We start from the raw sequence: 22034 nt of genomic DNA on the forward strand, positions 1-22034 counted from the left end.
CAAATTCGTTTTACAGTGAAAACTGCAGGAACTTCAAACCCGCACTAGGAAACAGACTAAGAAACCAGAGTAAAAGTTTCTCCTGCATCCCGTTCCATTTGTGCTAGGTGAACGAAAGTCTCTCCACTTGCTCAATTCTGAGAGATAAGTGTGTGTGAAAGCCGTCCTTCACCTAGCTTGTTGGGAATACAATGTTTCTTTTAAGTTGCAAACTACAATCCATACATATATATGGGGTGGTACTAGTTCCAACTCGTTTTTACAGTGAAAACTGCAGGAACTTCAAACCGGCACTAGGAAACAGACTGAGAAACCAGAGTAAAAGATTCTCCTGCAAACCGTTCCCTTTGTGCTAGATGAACGAACGTCTCTCCACATGCTCAGTTCTGAGAGATAAGTGTGTGTGAAAGCAGTTCTTCAAATAGCTTGTTGGGAAAACAAAGTTTCTTTTCAGTTGCAAACTCCAATCCATACATATATATGTGTAGATACTTGCTCCAACTCGGTTTTACAGTGAAAACTGCAGGAACTTCAAACCGGCACTAGGAAACACACTGAGAATCCAGAGTAAAGTTTCTCCTGCTACCCGTTCCCTTTGTGCTAGATGAACGAACGTCTCTCCACATGCTCATTTCTGAGAGATAAGTGTGTGTGAAAGCCGTTCTTCATGTAGCTTGTTGGGAACACAAAGTCTCTTTTAAGTTGAAAACTCCACTCCATATATATATGTGGTGAGGTACTAGTTCCAACTTGGTTTTACAGTGAAAACTGCAGGAACTTCAAACCTGCACCAGGAAACAGACTGAGAATCCAGAGTAAAAGTTTCTCCTGCTACCCGTTCACTTTGTGCTAGTTGAACGAATGTCTCTCCACATGCTCATTTCTGAGAGATAATTGTGTGTGAAATCCGTCCTTCACCTAGCTTCTTGGGAATACAAAGATTCTTTTCAGGTGCAAACCCCAATCCATACATATATAAGGGGAGGTACTAGTTCCAACTCGGTTTTACAGTGAAAACTGCAGGAAACTCTCACCGGCATTAGGTAACAGAATGAGAAACAAGAGTCATAGTTTCCCCTGCAACCCGTTCCCTTTGTGCTAGATGAACGAACGTCTCTCCACATGCTCAGTTCTGAGAGATATGTTGGTGTGAAAGCCGTCCTTCACCTAGTTTGTTGGGAACACAAAGTTTCTTTTCAGTTGCAAACACCACTCCATACATATATATGGGGAGGTACTATTTGCAACTTGGTTTTACAGTGAAAACTGCAGGAACTTCAAACCGGCACTAGGAAACAGACTGAGAAACCAGAGTAAAAGATTCTCCTGCAAACCGTTCCCTTTGTGCTAGATGAACGAACGTCTCTCCACATGCTCAGTTCTGAGAGATAAGTGTGTGTGAAAGCAGTTCTTCAAATAGCTTGTTGGGAAAACAAAGTTTCTTTTCAGTTGCAAACTCCAATCCATACATATATATGTGTAGATACTTGCTCCAACTCGGTTTTACAGTGAAAACTGCAGGAACTTCAAACCGGCACTAGGAAACACACTGAGAATCCAGAGTAAAGTTTCTCCTGCTACCCGTTCCCTTTGTGCTAGATGAACGAACGTCTCTCCACATGCTCATTTCTGAGAGATAAGTGTGTGTGAAAGCCGTTCTTCATGTAGCTTGTTGGGAACACAAAGTCTCTTTTAAGTTGAAAACTCCACTCCATATATATATGTGGTGAGGTACTAGTTCCAACTTGGTTTTACAGTGAAAACTGCAGGAACTTCAAACCTGCACCAGGAAACAGACTGAGAATCCAGAGTAAAAGTTTCTCCTGCTACCCGTTCACTTTGTGCTAGTTGAACGAATGTCTCTCCACATGCTCAATTCTGAGAGATAATTGTGTGTGAAATCCGTCCTTCACCTAGCTTCTTGGGAATACAAAGATTCTTTTCAGGTGCAAACCCCAATCCATACATATATAAGGGGAGGTACTAGTTCCAACTCGGTTTTACAGTGAAAACTGCAGGAAACTCTCACCGGCATTAGGTAACAGAATGAGAAACAAGAGTCATAGTTTCCCCTGCAACCCGTTCCCTTTGTGCTAGATGAACGAACGTCTCTCCACATGCTCAGTTCTGAGAGATATGTTGGTGTGAAAGCCGTCCTTCACCTAGTTTGTTGGGAACACAAAGTTTCTTTTCAGTTGCAAACACCACTCCATACATATATATGGGGAGGTACTATTTGCAACTTGGTTTTACAGTGAAAACTGCAGGAACTTCAAACCGGCACTAGGAAACAGACTGAGAAACCAGAGTAAAAGATTCTCCTGCAAACCGTTCCCTTTGTGCTAGATGAACGAACGTCTCTCCACATGCTCAGTTCTGAGAGATAAGTGTGTGTGAAAGCAGTTCTTCAAATAGCTTGTTGGGAAAACAAAGTTTCTTTTCAGTTGCAAACTCCAATCCATACATATATATGTGTAGATACTTGCTCCAACTCGGTTTTACAGTGAAAACTGCAGGAACTTCAAACCGGCACTAGGAAACACACTGAGAATCCAGAGTAAAGTTTCTCCTGCTACCCGTTCCCTTTGTGCTAGATGAACGAACGTCTCTCCACATGCTCATTTCTGAGAGATAAGTGTGTGTGAAAGCCGTTCTTCATGTAGCTTGTTGGGAACACAAAGTCTCTTTTAAGTTGAAAACTCCACTCCATATATATATGTGGTGAGGTACTAGTTCCAACTTGGTTTTACAGTGAAAACTGCAGGAACTTCAAACCTGCACCAGGAAACAGACTGAGAATCCAGAGTAAAAGTTTCTCCTGCTACCCGTTCACTTTGTGCTAGTTGAACGAATGTCTCTCCACATGCTCATTTCTGAGAGATAATTGTGTGTGAAATCCGTCCTTCACCTAGCTTCTTGGGAATACAAAGATTCTTTTCAGGTGCAAACCCCAATCCATACATATATAAGGGGAGGTACTAGTTCCAACTCGGTTTTACAGTGAAAACTGCAGGAAACTCTCACCGGCATTAGGTAACAGAATGAGAAACAAGAGTCATAGTTTCCCCTGCAACCCGTTCCCTTTGTGCTAGATGAACGAACGTCTCTCCACATGCTCAGTTCTGAGAGATATGTTGGTGTGAAAGCCGTCCTTCACCTAGTTTGTTGGGAACACAAAGTTTCTTTTCAGTTGCAAACACCACTCCATACATATATATGGGGAGGTACTATTTGCAACTTGGTTTTACAGTGAAAACTGCAGGAACTTCAAACCGGCACTAGGAAACAGACTGAGAAACCAGAGTAAAAGATTCTCCTGCAAACCGTTCCCTTTGTGCTAGATGAACGAACGTCTCTCCACATGCTCAGTTCTGAGAGATAAGTGTGTGTGAAAGCCGTCCTTCACCCAGCTTGTTGTGAATACAAAGTTTCTTTTCAGTTGCAAACTCCACTCAATACATATATATGGGTAAGAACAAGCTCCAACTCGGTTTTACAGTGAAAACTGCAGGAACTTCAAACCGGCACTAGGAAACAGACTGAGAAACCAGAGTAAAATTTCTCCTACAACCTGTTCCCTTTGTGCTAGATGAACGAACGTCTCTCCACATGCTCATTTCTGAGAGATAAGTGTGTGTGAAAGCCGTCCCTAACCTAGCTTGTTGGGAACACAAAGTTTCTTTTCAGTTGCTAACTGCACTCCATACATATATATGGGGCGGTACTAGCTCCAACTCGGTTTTACAGTGTAAACTGCAGGAAGTTCAAACCGGCACGAGGAAACACACTGAGAAATCAGAGTAAAAGTTTCACTTGCAAAACTTTCCCTTTGTGCTAGATAAATGAACGTCTCTCCACATGCTCAGGACTGAGAGATAAGTTTGTGTGAAAGCCGTCCTTCATTTAGCTTGTTGGGAACACAATGATTCTTTTCAGTTGCAAAGTCCAGTTCGTACATATATATGGGGAGGTACCATTTCCAACTCGGTTTTACAGTGAAAACTGCAGGATCTTCAAACAGGCACTAAGTAACAGACTGAGAAACCAGAGTAAAAGTTTCTCCTGCAATCCGTTCCCATTGTGCTAGATGAATGAACGTCTCTACACATGCTCAATTCTGAGAAATAAGTGTGTGTGAAAGCCGTCCTTCATTTAGCTTGTTGGGAACACAATGATTCTTTTCAGTTGCAAAGTCCAGTTCGTACATATATATGGGGAGGTACCATTTCCAACTCGGTTTTACAGTGAAAACTGCAGGAAATTCCCACCAGCACTAGGAAACAGACTGAGAAACGAGAGTAAAAGTTTCTCCTGCAACCCATTCCCTTTGGCCTAGATGAACGAACGTCTCTCCACATGCTCACTTCTGAGATATAATTGTGTGTGAATGCCGTTCTTCACCTAGCTTGTTGGGAACACAAAGTTTGTTTTCAGTTGCAAAATCCACTCCATACATATATATGGGGAGGTACTAGTTCCAAATCGGTTTTACAGTGAAAACTGCAGGAACTTCAAACCGGCACTAGGAAACAGACTGAGAATACAGAGTAAAAGTTTCTCCTGCTACCCGTTCCCTTTGTGCTAGATGAATGAATGTCTCTCCACATGCTCATTTCTGAGAGATAATTGTGTGTGAAATCCGTACTTCACCTAGCTTCTTGGGAATACAAAGATTCTTTTCAGGTGCAAACTCCAATCCATACATATATAAGGGGAGGTACTAGTTCCAACTCGGTTTTACAGTGAAAACTGCTCGAAACTCTCACCGGCATTAGGAAACAGAATGAGAAACAAGAGTCATTGTTTCCCCTGCAACCCGTTCCCATTGTGCTAGATGAACGAACGTCTCTCCACATGCTCAGTTCTGAGAGATATGTGGGTGTGAAAGCCGTCCTTCACCTAGTTTGTTGGGAACACAAAGTTTCTTTTCAGTTGCAAACTCCACTCCATACATATATATGGGGAGGTACTATTTGCAACTTGGTTTTACAGTGAAAACTGCAGGAGCTTCAAACCGGCACTCGGAAACAGACTGAGAAACCAGAGTAAAAGATTCTCCTGCAAACCGTTCCCTTTGTGCTAGATGAACGAACGTCTCTCCACATGCTCAGTTCTGAGAGATAAGTGTGTGTGAAAGCCGTCCTTCACCCAGCTTGTTGTGAATACAAAGTTTCTTTTCAGTTGCAAACTCCACTCAATACATATATATGGGGAAGAACAAGCTCCAACTCGGTTTTACAGTGAAAACTGCAGGAACTTCAAACCGGCACTAGGAAACAGACTGAGAAACCAGAGTAAAAGTTTCTCCTGCAACCCGTTCCCTTTGTGCTAGGTGAACGAAAGTCTCTCCACTTGCTCAATTCTGAGAGATAATTGTGTGTGAAAGCCGTACTTCACCTAGCTTGTTGGGAATACAAAGTTTCTTATAAGTTGCAAACACCAATCCATTCATATATATGGGGAGGTACTAGTTCCAACTCGGTTTTACAGTGAAAACTGCAGGAATTTCACACCGGCACTAGGAAACAGAATGAGAAACCAGAGTCAAAGTTTCTCCTGCAACCCGTTCCCTTTGTGCTAGATGAACGAACGTCTCTCCACATGCTCAGTTCTGAGAAATATGTGTGTGTGAAAGCCGTCCTTCATCTAGCTTGTTGGGAACACAAAGTTACTTTTCAGTTTCAAACTCCACTCCATACATATATATGGGGAGGTACTAGATCCAAATTTGTTTACAGTGAAAACTGCAGGAACTTCAAACCCGCACTAGGAAACAGACTAAGAAACCAGAGTAAAAGTTTCCCCTGCAACCCGTTCCCTTTGTGCTAGATGAACGAACGTCTCTCCACATGCTCATTTCTGAGAGATAAGTGTGTGTGAAAGCCGTTCTTCACCTAGCTTGTTGGGAACACAAAGTTTCTTTTAAGTTGAAAACTCCACTCCATATATATATATGGGGAGGTAATAGTTCCAACTTGGTTTTACAGTGAAAAATGCAGGAACTTCAAACCTGCACCAGGAAACAGACTGAGAATCCAGAGTAAAAGTTTCTCCTGCTACCCGTTCCCTTTGTGCTAAATGAACGAATGTCTCTCCACATGCTCATTTCTGAGAGATAATTGTGTGTGAAATCCGTTCTTCACCTAGCTTGTTGGGAATATAAAGATTCTTTTCAGGTGCAAACTACAATCCATACATATATAAGGGGAGGTACTAGTTCCAACTCGGTTTTACAGTGAAAACTGCAGGAAACTCACACCGGCATTAGGAAACAGAATGAGAAACCAGAGTCATAGTTTCCCCTGCAACCCGTTCCCATTGTGCTAGATGAACGAACGTCTCTCCACATGCTCAGTTCTGAGAGATATGTGGGTGTGAAAGCCGTCCTTCACCTAGTTTGTTGGGAACACAAAGTTTCTTTTCAGTTGCAAACTCCACTCCATACATATATATGGGGAGGTACTATTTGCAACTTGGTTTTACAGTGAAAACTGCAGGAACTTCAAACCCGCATTAGGAAACAGACTGAGAAACCAGAGTAAAAGTTTCTCCTGCAACCTGTTCCCTTTGTGCTAGATGAACGAACGTCTCTCCACATGCTCAGTTCTGAGAGATAAGTGTGTGTGAAAGCCGTCCTTCACCCAGCTTGTTGTGAATACAAAGTTTCTTTTCAGTTGCAAACTCCACTCCATACATATATATGGGGAGGTACTAGCTCCAAATTGGTTTTACAGTGAAAAATGCAGGAACTTCAAACCGGCACTAGGAAACACACTGAGAAACCAGAGTCAAAGTTTCTCCTGCAAACCTTTCCCTTTTTGCTAGATGAACCAACGTCTCTCCACATGCTCAGTTCTGAGAGATAAGTGTGTGTGAAAGCCGTCCTTCACCTAGCTTGTTGGGAACACAAAGTTTCTTTTCAGTTGCAAACTCCAGTCCATACATATATATGTGGTGGTACAATTTGCAACTTGGTTTTACAGTGAAAACTGCAGGAACTTCAAATCGACACTAGGAATCAGACTGAGAAACCAGTGTAAAAGTTTCTCCTGCAACCCGTTCCCTTTGTGCTAGATGAACGAACGTCTCTCCACATGCTCAGTTCTGAGAGATAAGTGTGTGTGAAAGCCGTCTTTCACCTAGCTTGTTGGGAATACAAAGTTTCTTTTCAGTAGCAAACTCCAATCCATACATATATATGGGGAGGTAATAGTTCCAAATCCGTTTTACAGTGAAAACTGCAGGAAATTCACACCGGCACTAGGAAACAGAATGAGAATCCAGAGTAAAAGTTTCTCCTGCAACCCGTTCCCTTTGTGCTAGATGAACGAACGTCTCTCCACATGCTCAGTTCTGAGAGATAAGTGTGTGTGAAAGCCGTCCTTCACTTAGCTTGTTTTGAACTCAAAGTTTCTTTTCAGTTGCAAACTCCAATTCATACATATATATGGGGAGGTACTATTTCCAACTCGGTTTTACAGTGAAAACTGCAGGAACTTCAAACCGGCACTAGGAAACAGACTGAGAAACCAGAGTAAAAGTTTCTCCTGCAACCCGTTCCCTTTGTGCTAGATGAAATAACGTCCCTCCACATGCTCAGTTCTGAGAGATTAGTGTGTGTGAAAGCCGTTCTTCACCTAGCTTGTTGGGAACACAAAGTTTCTTTTCATTTACAAACACTAATCCATACATATATATGGGGAGGTACTAGTTCCAACCCTGTTTTACAGTGAAAACTGCAGGAAATTCAAACCGGCACTAGGAAACAGACTGAGAAACCAGAGTAAAATTTCTCCTGCAACCTGTTCCCTTTGTGCAAGATGAACGAACGTCTCTCCACATGCTCATTTCTGAGAGATAAGTGTGTGTGAAAGCCGTCCCTAAACTAGCTTGTTGGGAACACAAAGTTTCTTTTCAGTTGCTAACTGCACTCCATACATATATATGGGGTGGTACTAGCTACAACTCGGTTTTACAGTGTAAACTGCAGGAAGTTCAAACCGGTACGAGGAAACACAATGAGAAATCAGAGTAAAAGTTTCACCTGCAAAACGTTCCCTTTGTGCTAGATAAACGAACGTCTCTCCACATGCTCAGGACTGAGAGATAAGTGTGTGTGAAAGCCGTCCTTCATTTAGCTTGTTGGGAATCCAATGATTCTTTTCAGTTGCAAAGTCCAGTTCGTACATATATATGGGGAGGTACCATTTCCAACTCGGTTTTACAGTGAAAACTGCAGGATCTTCAAACAGGCACTAAGTAACAGACTGAGAAACCAGAGTAAAAGTTTCTCCTGCAATCCGTTCCCATTGTGCTAGATGAATGAACGTCTCTACACATGCTCAATTCTGAGAAATATGTGTGTGTGAAAGCCGTCCTTCACTTATTTTGTTGGGAACTCAAATTTTATTTTCAGTTGCAAACTCCAAGTCATACATATATAAGGGGATGTACTATTTCCAAATCGGTTTTACAGTGAAAACTGCAGGAATTTCAAACCGGCACTAGGAAACAGACTGAGAAAACAGAGTAAAAGTTTCTCCTGCAACACGTTCCTTTTGTGCTAGATGAACGAACGTCTCTCCACATGCTCAGTTCTGAGAGATAAGTGTGTGTGAAAGCCGTCCTTCACCCAGCTTGTTGTGAATACAAAGTTTCTTTTCAGTTGCAAACTCCACTCCATACATATATATGGGGAGGTACTAGCTCCAAATTGGTTTTACAGTGAAAAATGCAGGAACTTCAAACCGGCACTAGGAAACAGACTGAGAAACCAGAGTCAAAGTTTCTCCTGCAAAACTTTCCCTTTTTGCTAGATGAACCAACGTCTCTCCACATGCTCAGTTCTGAGAGATAAGTGTGTGTGAAAGCCGTCCTTCACCTAGCTTGTTGGGAACACAAAGTTTCTTTTCAGTTGCAAACTCCAGTCCATACATATATATGTGGTTGTACAATTTGCAACTTGGTTTTACAGTGAAAACTGCAGGAACTTCAAACCGACACTAGGAAACAGACTGAGAAACCAGAGTAAAAGTTTCTCCTGCAACCCGTTCCCTTTGTGCTAGATGAACGAACGTCTCTCCACATGCTCAGTTCTGAGAGATAAGTGTGTGTGAAAGCCGTTCTTCACCTAGCTTGTTGGGAACACAAAGTTTCTTTTAATTTGCAAACTCCACTCCATATATATATATATGGAGGTACTAGTTCCAACTCGGTTTTACAGTGAAAACTGCAGGAAATTCACACCGGCACTTGGAAACAGACTGAGAAACCAGAGTAAAAGTTTCTCCTGCAACACGTTCCTTTTGTGCTAGATGAACGAACGTCTCTCCACATGCTCAGTTCTGAGAAGTATGTGTGTGTGAAAGCCGTTCTTCACCTACCTTGTTGGGAACACAAAGTTTGTTTTCAGTTGCAAACTCCACTCTAGACATATATATGGGGAGGTACTAGCTCCCACTCAGTTTTACATTAAAAACTGCGGGAACTTCAAACCGGCACTTGGAAACAGACTGAGAAACCAGAGTAAAACTTTCTCCTGCAACCCGTTCCAACTGTTCTAGATGAACGAACGTCTCTCCACATGCTCGGTTCTGAGAGACAAGTGTGTGTGAAAGCCTTCCTTCACCTTACTTGTTGGGAACACAAAGTTCCTTTTCATTTGCAAACCCTAATCCATACATATATATGGGGAGGTACTAGTTCCAACCCGGTTTTACAGTAAAAACTGCAGGAACTTCAAACCGGCACTAGGAAACAGACTGAGAAACCAGAGTAAAATTTCTCCTGCAACCTCTTCCTTTTGTGCTAGAAGAACAAACGTCTCTCCACATGCTCAGTTCTGTGAGATAAGTGTGTGTGAAAGCCGTCCCTCACCTAGCTTGTTGGGAACACTTAGTGTCTTTTCAGTTGCAAACTCCAAGTCATACATATATATGGGGATGTACTATTTCCAAATCGGTTTTACAGTGAAAACTGCAGGAATTTCAAACCGGCACTAGGAAACAGACTGAGAAACCAGAGTAAAAGTTTCTCCTGCAAACAGTTCCGTTTGTGCTAGATGAACGAACGTCTCTCCACATGCTAGATTCTGAGAGATAATTGTGTGTGAAAGCCGTTCTTCACCTAGCTTGTTGGGAACACAAAGTTTCTTTTCATTTGCAAACTCTACTCCATACATATATATGGGGAGGTTATAGTTCCAACCCTGTTTTACAGTGAAAACTGCAGGAAATTCAAACCGGCACTAGGAAAAAGACTGAGAAACCAGAGTAAAATTTCTCCTGCAACCTGTTCCCTTTGTGCTAGATGAACGAACGTCTCTCCACATGCTCAGTTCTGAGAGATAAGTGTGTGTGAATGCCGTCCTTCACCTAGCTTCTTGGGAACACAAAGTTTCTTTTCAGTTGCAAACTCCAATCCATACATATATATGGGGAGGTACTAGTTCCAACTCGCTTTTACAGTGAAAACTGCAGGAAACTCACACCGGCATTAGGAAACAGAAGGAGAAACCAGAGTCATAGTTTCCCCTGCAACCCGTTCCCATTGTGCTAGATGAACGAACGTCTCTCCACATGCTCAGTTCTGAGAGATATGTGGGTGTGAAAGCCGTCCTTCACCTAGTTTGTTGGGAACACAAAGTTTCTTTTCAGCTGCAAACTCCACTCCATACATATATATGGGGAGGTACTATTTGCAACTTGGTTTTACAGTGGAAACTGCAGGAACTTCAAACCCGCACTAGGAAACAGACTGAGAAACCAGAGTAAAAGATTCTCCTGCAAACCGTTCCCTTTGTGCTAGATGAACGAACGTGTCTCCACATGCTCAGTTCTGAGAGATAAGTGTGTGTGAAAGCCGTCCTTCACCCAGCTTGTTGTGAATACAAAGTTTCTTTTCAGTTGCAAACTCCACTCCATACATATATATGGGGAGGTACTAGCTCCAAATTGGTTTTACAGTGAAAAATGCAGGAACTTCAAACCGGCACTAGGAAACAGACTTAGAAACCAGAGTCAAAGTTTCTCCTGCAAACCTTTCCCTTTTTGCTAGATGAACCAACGTCTCTCCACATGCTCAGTTCTGAGAGATAAGTGTGTGTGAAAGCCGTCCTTCACCTAGCTTGTTGGGAACACAAAGTTTCTTTTCAGTTGCAAACTCCAGTCCATACATATATATGTGGTTGTACAATTTGCAACTTGGTTTTACAGTGAAAACTGCAGGAACTTCAAACCGACACTAGGAAACAGACTGAGAAACCAGAGTAAAAGCTTCTCCTGCAACCCGTTCCCTTTGTGCTAGATGAACGAACGTCTCTCCACATGCTCAGTTCTGAGAGATAAGTGTGTGTGAAAGCCGTCTTTCACCTAGCTTGTTGGGAATACAAAGTTTCTTTTCAGTAGCAAACTCCAATCCATACATATATATGGGGAGGTAATAGTTCCATATCCGTTTTACAGTGAAAACTGCAGGAAATTCACACCGGCACTAGGAAACAGAATGAGAATCCAGAGTAAAAGTTTCTCCTGCAACCCGTTCCCTTTGTGCTAGATGAACGAACGTCTCTCCACATGCTCAGTTCTGAGAGATAAGTGTGTGTGAAAGCCGTCCTTCACTTAGCTTGTTTTGAACTCAAAGTTTCTTTTCAGTTGCAAACTCCACTTCATACATATATATGGGGAGGTACTATTTCCAACTCGGTTTTACAGTGAAAACTGCAGGAACTTCAAACCGGCACTAGGAAACAGACTGAGAAACCAGATTAAAAGTTTCTCCTGCAACCCGTTCCCTTTGTGCTAGATGAACGAACGTCCCTCCACATGCTCAGTTCTGAGAGATTAGTGTGTGTGAAAGCCGTTCTTCACCTAGCTTGTTGGGAACACAAAGATTCTTTTCATTTACAAACACTAATCCATACATATATATGGGGAGGTACTAGTTCCAACCCTGTTTTACAGTGAAAACTGCAGGAAATTCAAACCGGCACTAGGAAACACAATGAGAAATCAGAGTAAAAGTTTCACCTGCAAAACGTTCCCTTTGTGCTAGATAAACGAACGTCTCTCCACAAGCTCAAGACTGAGAGATAAGTGTGTGTGAAAGCCGTCCTTCATTTAGCTTGTTGGGAACCCAATGATTCTTTTCAGTTGCAAAGTCCAGTTCGTACATATATATGGGGTGGTACCATTTCCAACTCGGTTTTACAGTGAAAACTGCAGGATCTTCTAACAGGCACTAAGTAACAGACTGAGAAACCAGAGTAAAAGTTTCTCCTGCAATCCGTTCCCATTGTGCTAGATGAATGAACGTCTCTACACATGCTCAATTCTGAGAAATATGTGTGTGTGAAAGCCGTCCTTCACTTATTTTGTTATGAACTCAAATTTTATTTTCAGTTGCAAACTCCAAGTCATACATATATAAGGGGATGTACTATTTCCAAATCGGTTTTACAGTGAAAACTGCAGGAATTTCAAACCGGCACTAGGAAACAGACTGGGAAACCAGAGTAAAAGTTTCTCCTGCAACCCGTTCCCTTTGTGCTAGATGAACGAACGTCTCTCCACATGCTCAGTTCTGAGAGATAAGTATGTGTGAAAGCCGTTCTTCACCTAGCTTGTTGGGAACACAAAGTTTCTTTTAATTTGCAAACTCCACTCCATATATATATATATGGAGGTACTAGTTCCAACTCGGTTTTACAGTGAAAACTGCAGGAAATTCACACCGGCACTTGGAAACAGACTGAGAAACCAGAGTAAAAGTTTGTCCTGCAACACGTTCCTTTTGTGCTAGATGAACGAACGTCTCTCCACATGCTCATTTCTGAGAAGTATGTGTGTGTGAAAGCCGTTCTTCACCTACCTTGTTGGGAACACAAAGTTTGTTTTCAGTTGCAAACTCCACTCTAGACATATATATGGGGAGGTACTAGCTCCCACTCAGTTTTACATTGAAAACTGCGGGAACTTCAAACCGGCACTTGGAAACAGACTGAGAAACCAGAGTAAAATTTTCTCCTGCAACCCGTTCCAACTGTTCTAGATGAACGAACGTCTCTCCACATGCTCGGTTCTGAGAGACAAGTGTGTGTGAAAGCCGTCCTTCACCTTACTTGTTGGGAACACAAATTTCCTTTTCATTTGCAAACCCTAATCCATACATATATATGGGGAGGTACTAGTTCCAACCCGGTTTTACAGTGAAAACTGCAGGAACTTCATACCGGCACAAGGAAACAGACTGAGAAACCAGAGTAAAATTTCTCCTGCAACCTCTTCCCTTTGTGCTAGAAGAACAAACGTCTCTCCACATGCTCAGTTCTGTGAGATAAGTGTGTGTGAAAGCCGTACTTCACCTAGCTTGTTGGGAACACAAAGTTTCTTTTCAGTTGCAAACTCCACTCCATACATATATATGGGGTGGTACTAGCTCCAACTCGGTTTTACAGTGAAATCTGCAGGAACTTCAAACCGGCACTAGGATACAGACTAAGAAACCAGAGTAAAAGTTTCTCCTGCAACCCGTTCCCTTTGTGCTAGATGAACGAACGTCTCTCCACATGCTCAGTTCTGAGAAATATGTGTGTGTGAAAGCCGTCCTTCATCTAGCTTGTTGGGAACACAAAGTTACTTTTCAGTTTCAAACTCCACTCCATACATATATATGGGGTGGTACTAGATCCAAATTTGTTTTACAGTGAAAAATGCAGGAACTTCAAACCGGCACTAGGATACAGACTAAGAAACCAGAGTAAAAGTTTCTCCTGCAACCCGTTCCCTTTGTGCTAGATGAACGAACGTCTCTCCACATGCTCATTTCTGAGAGATAAGTGTGTGTGAAAGCCGTTCTTCACCTAGCTTGTTGGGAACACAAAGTTTCTTGTAAGTTGAAAACTCCACTCCATATATATATATGGGGAGGTAATAGTTCCAACTTGGTTTTACAGTGAAAAATGCAGGAACTTCAAACCTGCACCAGGAAACAGACTGAGAATCCAGAGTAAAAGTTTCTCCTGCTACTCGTTCCCTTTGTGCTAAATGAACGAATGTCTCTCCACATGCTCATTTCTGAGAGATAATTGTGTGTGAAATCCTTTCTTCACCTAGCTTGTTGGGAATACAAAGATTCTATTCAGGTGCAAACTCCAATCCATACATATATAAGGGGAGGTACTAGTTCCAACTCGGTTTTACAGTGAAAACTGCAGGAAACTCACACCGGCATTAGGAAACAGAATGAGAAACCAGAGTCATAGTTTCCCCTGCAACCCGTTCCCATTGTGCTAGATGAACGAACGTCTCTCCACATGCTCAGTTCTGAGAGATATGTGGGTGTGAAAGCCGTCCTTCACCTAGTTTGTTGGGAACACAAAGTTTCTTTTCAGTTGCAAACTCCAATCCATACATATATATGGGGAGGTACTATTTGCAACTTGGTTTTACAGTGAAAACTGCAGGAACTTCAAACCCGCACTAGGAAACAGACTGAGAAACCAGAGTAAAAGATTCTCCTGCAAACCGTTCCCTTTGTGCTAGATGAACGAACGTCTCTCCACATGCTCAGTTCTGAGAGATAAGTGTGTGTGAAAGCCGTCCTTCACACAGCTTGTTGTGAATACAAAGTTTGTTTTCAGTTGCAAACTCCACTCCATACATATATATGGGGAGGTACTAGCTCCAAATTGGTTTTACAGTGAAAAATGCAGGAACTTCAAACCGGCACTAGGAAACAGACTGAGAAACCAGAGTCAAAGTTTCTCCTGCAAACCTTTCCCTTTGTGCTAGATGAACCAACGTCTCTCCACATGCTCAGTTCTGAGAGATAAGTGTGTGTGAAAGCCGTCCTTCACCTAGCTTGTTGGGAACACAAAGTTTCTTTTCAGTTGCAAACTCCAGTCCATACATATATATGTGGTGGTACAATTTGCAACTTGGTTTTACAGTGAAAACTGCAGGAACTTCAAACCGACACTAGGAAACAGACTGAGAAACCAGAGTAAAAGTTTCTCCTGCAACCCGTTCCCTTTGTGCTAGATGAACGAACGTCTCTCCACATGCTCAGTTCTGAGAGATAAGTGTGTGTGAAAGCCGTCTTTCACCTAGCTTGTTGGGAATACAAAGTTTCTTTTCAGTAGCAAACTCCAATCCATACATATATATGGGGAGGTAATAGTTCCAAATCCGTTTTACAGTGAAAACTGCAGGAAATTCACACCGGCACTAGGAAACAGAATGAGAATCCAGAGTAAAAGTTTCTCCTGCAACCCGTTCCCTTTGTGCTAGATGAACGAACGTCTCTCCACATGCTCAGTTCTGAGAGATAAGTGTGTGTGAAAGCCGTCCTTCACTTAGCTTGTTGGGAACACAAAGTTTCTTTTCAGTTGCAAACTCCTGTTCATACATATATATGGGGAGGTACCTTTTCCAACTCGGTTTTACAGTGAAAACTGCAGGACTTCAAACAGGCACTATGTAACACACTGAGAAACCAGAGTAAAAGTTTCTCCTGCAACCCGTTCCCATTGTGCTAGATGAACGAACGTCTCTCCACATGCTCATTTCTGAGAAATAATTGTGTTTGAAAGCCGTCCTTCAATTAGCTTGTTTTGAACTCAAAGTTTCTTTTCAGTTGCAAACTCCACTTCATACATATATATGGGAAGGTACTATTTCCAACTCGGTTTTACAGTGAAAACTGCAGGAACTTCAAACCGGCACTAGGAAACAGACTGAGAAACCAGAGTAAAAGTTTCTCCTGCAACCCGTTCCCTTTGTGCTAGATGAACGAACGTCCCTCCACATGCTCAGTTCTGAGAGATTAGTGTGTGTAAAAGCCGTCCTTCACCTAGCTTGTTTGGAATACAAAGTTTCTTTTCAGTTGCATACTCCAATCCATCCATATATATGGGGAGGTACTATTTCCAACTCGGTTGTACAGTGAAAACTGCAGGAAATTCACACCGGCACCAAGAAACAGACTGAGAAACCAGAGTAAAAGTTTCTCCTGCAACACGTTCCCTTTGTGCTAGATGAACGAACGTCTCTCCACATGCTCAGTTCTGAGAGATAAGTGTGTGTGAAAGCCGTTCTTCACCTAGCTTGTTGGGAACACAAAGTTTCTTTTCATTTACAAACACTAATCCATACATATATATGGGGAGGTACTAGTTCCAACCCTGTTTTACAGTGAAAACTGCAGGAAATTCAAACCGGCACTAGGAAAAAGACTGAGAAACCAGAGTAAAATTTCTCCTGCAACCTGTTCCCTTTGTGCAAGATGAACGAACGTCTCTCCACATGCTCATTTCTGAGAGATAAGTGTGTGTGAAAGCCGTCCCTAACCTAGCTTGTTGGGAACACAAAGTTTCTTTTCAGTTGCTAACTGCACTCCATACATATATATGGGGTGGTACTAGCTCCAACTCGGTTTTACAGTGTAAACTGCAGGAAGTTCAAACCGGTACGAGGAAACACAATGAGAAATCAGAGTAAAAGTTTCACCTGCAAAACGTTCCCTTTGTGCTAGATAAACGAACGTCTCTCCACATGCTCAGGACTGAGAGATAAGTGTGTGTGAAAGCCGTCCTTCATTTAGCTTGTTGGGAACCCAATGATTCTTTTCAGTTGCAAAGTCCAGTTCGTACATATATAAGGGGAGGTACCATTTCCAACTCGGTTTTACAGTGAAAACTGCAGGATCTTCAAACAGGCACTAAGTAACAGACTGAGAAACCAGAGTAAAAGTTTCTCCTGCAATCCGTTCCCATTGTGCTAGATGAATGAACGACTCTACACATGCTCAATTCTGAGAAATATGTGTGTGTGAAAGCCGTCCTTCACTTATTTTGTTGGGAACTCAAATTTTCTTTTCAGTTGCAAACTCCAAGTCATACATATATAAGGGGATGTACTATTTCCAAATCGGTTTTACAGTGAAAACTGCAGGAATTTCAAACCGGCACTAGGAAACAGACTGAGAAACCAGAGTAAAAGTTTCTCCTGCAACCCGTTCCCTTTGTGCTAGATGAACGAACGTCTCTCCACATGCTCAGTTCTGAGAGATAAGTGTGTGTGAAAGCCGTACTTCACCTAGCTTGTTGGGAACACAAAGTTTCTTTTAATTTGCAAACTCCACTCCATATATATATATATGGAGGTACTAGTTCCAACTCGGTTTTACAGTGAAAAATGCAGGAAATTCACACCGGCACTTGGAAACAGACTGAGAAACCAGAGTAAAAGTTTCTCCTGCAACACGTTCCTTTTGTGCTAGATGAACGAACGTCTCTCCACATGCTCAGTTCTGAGAAGTATGTGTGTGTGAAAGCCGTTCTTCACCTACCTTGTTGGGAACACAAAGTTTGTTTTCAGTTGCAAACTCCACTCTAGACATATATATGGGGAGGTACTAGCTCCCACTCAGTTTTACATTGAAAACTGCGGGAACTTCAAACCGGCACTTGGAAACAGACTGAGAAACCAGAGTAAAACTTTCTCCTGCAACACGTTCCAACTGTTCTAGATGAACGAACGTCTCTCCACATGCTCGGTTCTGAGAGACAAGTGTGTGTGAAAGCCGTCCTTCACCTTAATTGTTGGGAACACAAAGTTCCTTTTCATTTGCAAACCCTAATCCATACATATATATGGGGAGGTACTAGTTCCAACCCGGTTTTACAGTGAAAACTGCAGGAACTTCAAACCGGCACTAGGAAACAGACTGAGAAACCAGAGTAAAATTTCTCCTGCAACCTCTTCCCTTTGTGCTAGAAGAACAAACGTCTCTCCACATGCTCAGTTCTGTGAGATAAGTGTGTGTGAAAGCAGTACTTCACATAGCTTGTTGGGAACACAAAGTTTCTTTTCAGTTGCAAACTCCACTCCATACATATATATGGGGTGGTACTAGCTCCAACTCGGTTTTACAGTGAAATCTGCAGGAACTTCATACAGGCACTAGGAAACAGACTGAGAAACCAGAGTAAAAGTTTCCCCTGCAACCCGTTCCTTTTGTGCTAGATGAACGAACGTCTCTCCACATGCTCAGTTCCGAGGGTTAAGTGTGTGTGAAAGCCGTCCCTCACCTAGCTTGTTGGGAACACTTAGTGTCTTTTCAGTTGCAAACTCCAAGTCATACATATATATGGGGATGTACTATTTCCAAATCGGTTTAACAGTGAAAACTGCAGGAATTTCAAACCGGCACTAGGAAACAGACTGAGAAACCAGAGTAAAAGTTTCTCCTGCAACCAGTTCCGTTTGTGCTAGATGAACGAACGTCTCTCCACATGCTAGATTCTGAGAGATAAGTGTGTGTGAAAGCCGTTCTTCACCTAGCTTGTTGGGAACACAAAGTTTCTTTTCATTTGCAAACTCTACTCCATACATATATATGGGGAGGTTCTAGTTCCAACCCTGTTTTACTGTGAAAACTGCAGGAAATTCAAACCGGAACTAGGAAAAAGACTGAGAAACCAGAGTAAAATTTCTCCTGCAACCTGTTCCCTTTGTGCTAGATGAACGAACTTCTCTCCACATGCTCAGTTCTGAGAGATAAGTGTGTGTGAAAGCCGTTCTTCACCTAGCTTCTTGGGAACACAAAGTTTCTTTTCAGTTGCAAACTCCACTCCATACATATATATGGGTTGGTACTAGCTCCAACTCGGTTTTACAGTGTAAAGTGCAGGAAGTTCAAACCGGCACTAGGAAACACACTGAGAAACCAGAGTAAAAGTTTCTCCTGCAAACCGTTCCCTTTGTGCTAGATAAACGAACGTCTCTCCACATGCTCAGGACTGAGAGATAAGTGTGTGTGAAAGCCGTCCTTCACCTAGCTTGTTGGGAACTCAAAGTTTCTTTTCAGTTGCAATCTCCACTCCATAAATATATATGGGGAGGTACTAGTTCCAACTCGGTTTTACAGTGAAAATTGCAGGAACTTCAAACCGGCACTAGGAAACAGACTGAGAAACCAGAGTAAAAGTTTCTCCTGCAACCCGTTCCCTTTGTGCTAGATGAACGAGCGTCTCTCCACATGCTCAGTTCTGAGATATAAGTGTGTGTGAAAGCCGTTCTTCACATAGCTTGTTGGGAACACAAAGTTTGTTTTCAGTTGCAAACTCCACTCCATACATATATATGGGGAGGTACTAGTTCCAAATCGGTTTTACAGTGAAAACTGCAGGAACTTCAAACCGGCACTAGGAAATAGACTGAGAAACCAGAGTCAAAGTTTCTCCTGCAATCCTTTCCCTTTGTGCTGGATTATCGAACGTCCCTCCACATGCTCAGTTCTGAGATATAAGTGTGTGTGAAAGCCGTTCTTCACCTAGCTTGTTGGGAAGAAAAAGTTTCTTTTCAGTTGAAAACTCCACTCCATACATATATATAGGGTAGGTACTAGTACCAAATCGTTTTTACAGTGAAAACTGCAGGAACTTCAAACCGGCACTAGGAAACTGACTGAGAAACCAGAGTAATATTTTCCCCTGCAACCCGTTCCCTTTGTGTTAGATGAACGAACGTCTCTCCACATGCTAAATTCTGAGAGATAAGTGTGTGTGAAAGCCATTCTTCAACTAGCTTGTTGGGAACTCAAAGTTTGTTTTCAGTTGCAAACTCCACTCCTTACTTATAAATGGGTAGGTACTAGCTCCAACTCGGTTTTACAGTGAAAACTGCAGGAACTTCAAACCGGCACTAGGAAACACACTGAGAATCCAGAGTAAAAGTTTCTCCTGCAACCCGTTCCCTTTGTGCTAGGTGAACGAAAGTCTCTCCACTTGCTCAATTCTGAGAGATAAGTGTGTGTGAAAGCCGTCCTTCACCTAGCTTGTTGGGAATACAATGTTTCTTTTAAGTTGCAAACTCCAATCCATACATATATATGGGGTGGTACTAGTTCCAACTCGGTTTTACAGTGAAAACTGCAGGAATTTCACACCGGCACTAGGAAACAGAATGAGAAACCAGAGTCAAAGTTTCTCCTGCAACCCGTTCCCTTTGTGCTAGATGAACGAACGTCTCTCCAAATGCTCAGTTCTGAGAGATAAGTGTGTGTGAAAGCCGTCCTTCATCTATCTTGTTGGGAACACAAATTTTCTTTTCAGTTTCAAACTCCACTCCATACATATATATGGGGAGGTACTAGATCCAAATTTGTTTACAGTGAAAACTGCAGGAACTTCAAACCCGCACTAGGAAACAGACTAAGAAACCAGAGTAAAAGTTTCTCCTGCAACCCGTTCCCTTTGTGCTAAATGAACGAACGTCTCTCCACATGCTCAGTTCTGAGAGATAAGTGTGTGTGAAAGCCGTCCTTCACCCAGTTTGTTGTGAATACAAAGTTTCTTTTCAGTTGCAAACTCCACTCCATACATATATATGGGGAGGTACTAGTTCCAAATCTGTTTTACAGTGAAAACTGCAGGAACTTCAAACCGGATCTAGGAAAAAGACTGAGAAACCAGAGTAAAAGTTTGTACTGCAACCCTTTCCCTTTGTGCTAGATGATCGAACGTCTCTCCATGTGCTCAGTTCTGAGAGATAAGTGTGTGTGAAAGCCGCCCTTCACATAGCTTGTTGGGAACACAAAGTTTCATTTCAGTTGCAAACTCCAATCCATACATATATATGGGGAGGTACTAGTTCCAAATCGGTTTTACAGATAAAATTGCAGGAAACTCACACCGGCACTACGAAACAGAATGAGAAACCAGAGTCAATGTTTCTCCTGCAACCCGTTCCCTTTGCGTTAGATGAACGAACGTCTCTCCACATGCTCAGTTCTGAGAGATATGTGGGTGTGAATGCCGTCCTTCACATAGTTTGTTGGGAACACAAAGTTTCTTTTCAGTTGCAAACTCCACTACATACATATATATGGGGCGGTACTATTTGCAACTTGGTTTTACCTTGAAAACTGCAGGAACTTCAAACCGGCACTAGGAAACAGACTGAGAAACCAGAGTAAAAGTTTCCCCTGCAACCCGTTCCCTTTGTGTTAGATGAACGAACGTCTCTCCAGATGCTCAGTTCTGAGAGATAATTGTGTGTGAAAGCCGTCCTTCACCTAAGTTGTTGTGAATACAAAGTTTCTTTTCAGTTGCAAACTCCACCCAATACATATATATGTGGAAGAACTAGCTCCAACTCGGTTTTACAGTGAAAACTTCAGGAACTTCAAACCGGCACTAGGAAACAGACTGAGAAACCAGTGTAAAAGTTTCTCCTGCAACCCGTTCCATTTGTGCTAGATGAACGAACGTCTCTCCACATGCTCAGTTCTGAGAGATTAGTGTGTGTGAAAGCCGTCCTTCACCTAGCTTTTTGGGAATACAAAGTTTCTTTTAAGTTGCAAACTCCAATCCATACATATATATGGGGAGGTACTAGTTCCAACTCGGTTTTACAGTGAAAACTGCAGGAAATTCACAACGGCACTAGGAAACAGAATGAGAAAGCAGAGTCAAAGATTCTCCTGCAACCCGTTGCCTTTGTGCTAGATGAACGAACGTCTCTCCACATGCTCAGTTCTGAGAGATATGTGTGTGTGAAAGCCGTACTTCACATAGCTTGTTGGGAACACAAAGTTTCTTTTCAGTTTCAAACTCCACTCCATACATATATATGGGGAGGTACTAGATCCAAATTTGTTTTACAGTGAAAACTGCAGGAACTTCAAACCCGCACTAGGAAACAGACTAAGAAACCAGAGTAAAAATTTCACCTGCAACCCGTTCCCTTTGTGCTAGATGAACGAACGTCTCTTCACATGCTCAGTTCTGAGAGATAAGTGTGTGTGAAAGCCGTTCTTCAACTTGCTTGTTGGGAAAACAAAGTTTCTTTTCAGTTGCAAAATCCACTCCATACATATATATGGGTAGATACTAGCTCCAAATCGGTTTTACAGTGAAAACTGCAGGAACTTCAAACCGGCACTAGGAAACACACTGAGAATCCAGAGTAAAAGTTTCTCCTGCTACCGGTTCCCTTTGTGCTAGATGAACGAACGTCTCTCCACATGCTCAG

Source organism: Camelus dromedarius, chromosome 23, assembly GCF_036321535.1.
Source record: "Camelus dromedarius isolate mCamDro1 chromosome 23, mCamDro1.pat, whole genome shotgun sequence".
Taxonomy (NCBI): Eukaryota; Metazoa; Chordata; class Mammalia; order Artiodactyla; family Camelidae; genus Camelus; species Camelus dromedarius.